Source organism: Camellia sinensis, chromosome 2 (assembly GCF_055761805.1).
Source record: "Camellia sinensis isolate YWXY chromosome 2, ASM5576180v1, whole genome shotgun sequence".
In the NCBI taxonomy this organism is placed as follows: domain Eukaryota; kingdom Viridiplantae; phylum Streptophyta; class Magnoliopsida; order Ericales; family Theaceae; genus Camellia; species Camellia sinensis.
Genome location: NC_138962.1, coordinates 126,743,642 through 126,746,983, shown reverse-complemented (window position 1 = coordinate 126,746,983; position 3,342 = coordinate 126,743,642).

Below are 3,342 nucleotides of genomic sequence, written 5' to 3'. Positions count from 1 at the left end.
AACTTTCTTAGAATTTATTGAAAATTTTCTGAGTAATTTATTTTCAATTTATTAAATAATTTACAGATAATTTACAATGTAATTTATAGAGAATTTATTGAAAGCTTAACGAGTAATTTATTGAGAATTTACTACGAATTTATGAAGTAATTTGCTAAATAATTTACTAGGAAATTACTTTGAATTTATATAGAATTTTCTGACAATTTTTTGAGTAATTTACTCATAATGTACTGATTAATTCACAAAAAAAATTCTTGAAATTTTTTGTGAATTTACTCAGAATTTTCTGATAAATTACTAAGAATTTGCTGAATAATTTATAGAGAATTTTATGTGTAATTTAATGAGAAATTTCCTGAGTAATTTAGTGAGAATTTACGAAGTAATTTACTGAGTAATTTACAGAGAATTTACCAATAATTTACTGAGTAATTTACAGAGAATTTATCGAGTAATTTACTGATAAATTACTGAATAACTCACTCATTAATTTACTTGTAATTTACTGAGAATTTAGGGAGTAATTTATTGAGAATTTACTCAGAAATTTATTCAGAGTTTATTAAATAATTCACTTAGAATTTACAGATAATTTACTGCGTTATTTTCTTGGAATTTACAGAGTAATTTTCTAATAATTTCCGGAGTAATTTACTAAGTAATTGACTCAGAATTTTTTGAGAACTTATGGATAATTAACTGAGTAATTTACAGAGAATTTATTGAGAATTTACCGAGTAATTTACTCGGAATTTATACAGAACTTTCTTAGAATTTATTGAAAATTTTCTGAGTAATTTATTTACAATTTATTAAATAATTTACAGATAATTTACAATGTAATTTATAGAGAATTTATTAAAAGCTTAACGAGTAATTTATTGAGAATTTACTACGAATTTATGAAGTAATTTGCGGAATAATTAACTAAGAAATTACTTTGAGTTTATATAGAATTTTCTGACAATTTTTTGAATAATTTACTCATAATTTACTGATTAATTCACAAAAAAAAAATTCTTGTAATTTTTTGTGAATTTACTCAGAATTTTCTGATAAATTACTAAGATATTTGCGCAATAATTTATAGAGAATTTTACGTGTAATTTAATGAGAAATTTCCTGAGTAATTTAGTGAGAATTTACGAAGTAATTTACTGAGTAATTTACAGAGAATTTACCAATAATTTACTGAGTAATTTACAGAGAATTTATCGAGTAATTTACTGATAAATTACTGAATAACTCACTCATTAATTTACTTGTAATTTACTGAGAATTTAGGGAATAATTTATTGAGAATTTACTCAGTAATTTATTTAGAATTTATTAAATAATTTACTAAGAATTTACAGATAATTTACTCCGTTATTTTCTTGGAATTTACAGAGTAATTTTCTAATAATTTACTGAGTAATTTACTAAGTAATTGACTCAGAATTTTTTGAGAACTTATGGATAATTAACTGAGTAATTTACAGAGAATTTATTGAGAATTTACCGAGTAATTTACTCGGAATTTATACAGAACTTTCTTAGAATTTATTGAAAATTTTCTGAGTAATTTATTTACAATTTATTAAATAATTTACAGATAATTTACAATGTAATTTATAGAGAATTTATTGAAAGCTTAACGAGTAATTTATTGAGAATTTACTACGAATTTATGAAGTAATTTGCTGAATAATTTACTAAGAAATTACTTTGAATTTATATAGAATCTTCTGAAAATTTTTTCAGTGATTTACTCATAATTTACTGATTAATTCACAAAAAAAATTCTTGTAATTTTTTGTGAATTTACTCAGAATTTTCAGATAAATTACTAAGAATTTGCTGAGTAATTTATAGAGAATTTTACGTGTAATTTAATGAGAAATTTCCTGAGTAATTTAGTGAGAATTTACGAAGTAATGTACTGAGTAATTTACAGAGAATTTACCAATAATTTACAGAGTAATTTACAGAGAATTTATCAGGTAATTTACTAATAAATTACTGAATAACTCACTCATTAATTTACTTGTAATTTACTGAGAATTTAGGGAGTAATTTATTGAGAATTTACTCAGTAATTTATTTAGAATTTATTAATTAATTTACTAAGAATTTATAGATAATTTACTGTGTTATTTTCTTGGAATTTACAGAGTAATTTACTAAGTAATTGACCCAAAATTTTTTGAGAACTTATGGATAATTAACTGAGTAATTTAAAGAGAATTTACCGAGTAATTTACTCGGAATTTATACAGAACTTTCTTAGAATTCCTTGAAAATTTTCTGAGTAATTTATTTACAATTTATTAAATAATTTACAGATAATTTACAATGTAATTTATGGAGAATTTACCAATAATTTACTGAGTAATTTACAGAGAATTTATCGAGTAATTTACTGAATAAGTCACTCATTAATTTACCTGTAATTTACTGAGAATTTAGGAAGTAATTTATTGAGAATTTACTCAGTAATTTATTTAGAATTTATTAAATAATTTACTATGAATTTACAGATAATTTACTGCGTTATTTTCTTGGAATTTACAGAGTAATTTTCTAGTACTTTACATAGTAATTGACTCAGAATTTTTTGAGAACTTATGGATAACTTACTGAGTAATTTACAGAGATTTTATTGAGAATTTATCGAGTAATTTACTCAGAATTTATACAGAACTTTCTTAGAATTTATTGAAAATTTTCTGAGTAATTTATTTACAATTTATTAAATAATTTACAGATAATTTACAATGTAATTTATAGAGAATTTATTGAAAGCTTATCGAGAAATTTATTGAGAATTTACTACGAATTTATGAAGTAATTTGCTGAATAATTTACTAAGAAATTACTTTGAATTTATATAGAATTTTCTGACAATTTTTTGAGTAATTTACTCATAATTTACTGATTAATTCACAAAAAAAAATTCTTGTAATTTTTTGTGAATTTACTCAGAATTTTCTGATAAATTACTAAGACTTTGCTGAAAAATTTATAGAGAATTTTACGTGTACTTTAATGAGAAATTTCCTGAGTAATTTAGTGAGAATTTACGAAGTAATTTACTGAGTAATTTACAGAGAATTTATCGAGTAATTTACTGATAAATTACTGGATAACTCACTCATTAATTTACTTGTAATTTTCTGAGAATTTAGGGAGTAATTTCTTGAGAATTTACTCAGTAATTTATTTAGAAGTTATTAAATAATTTACTAAGAATTTACAGATAATTTACTGCGTTGTTTTCTTGGAATTTACAGAGTAATTTACTAAGTAATTGACTCAGAATTTTTTGAGAACTTGTGGATAACTAACTGAGTAATTTAT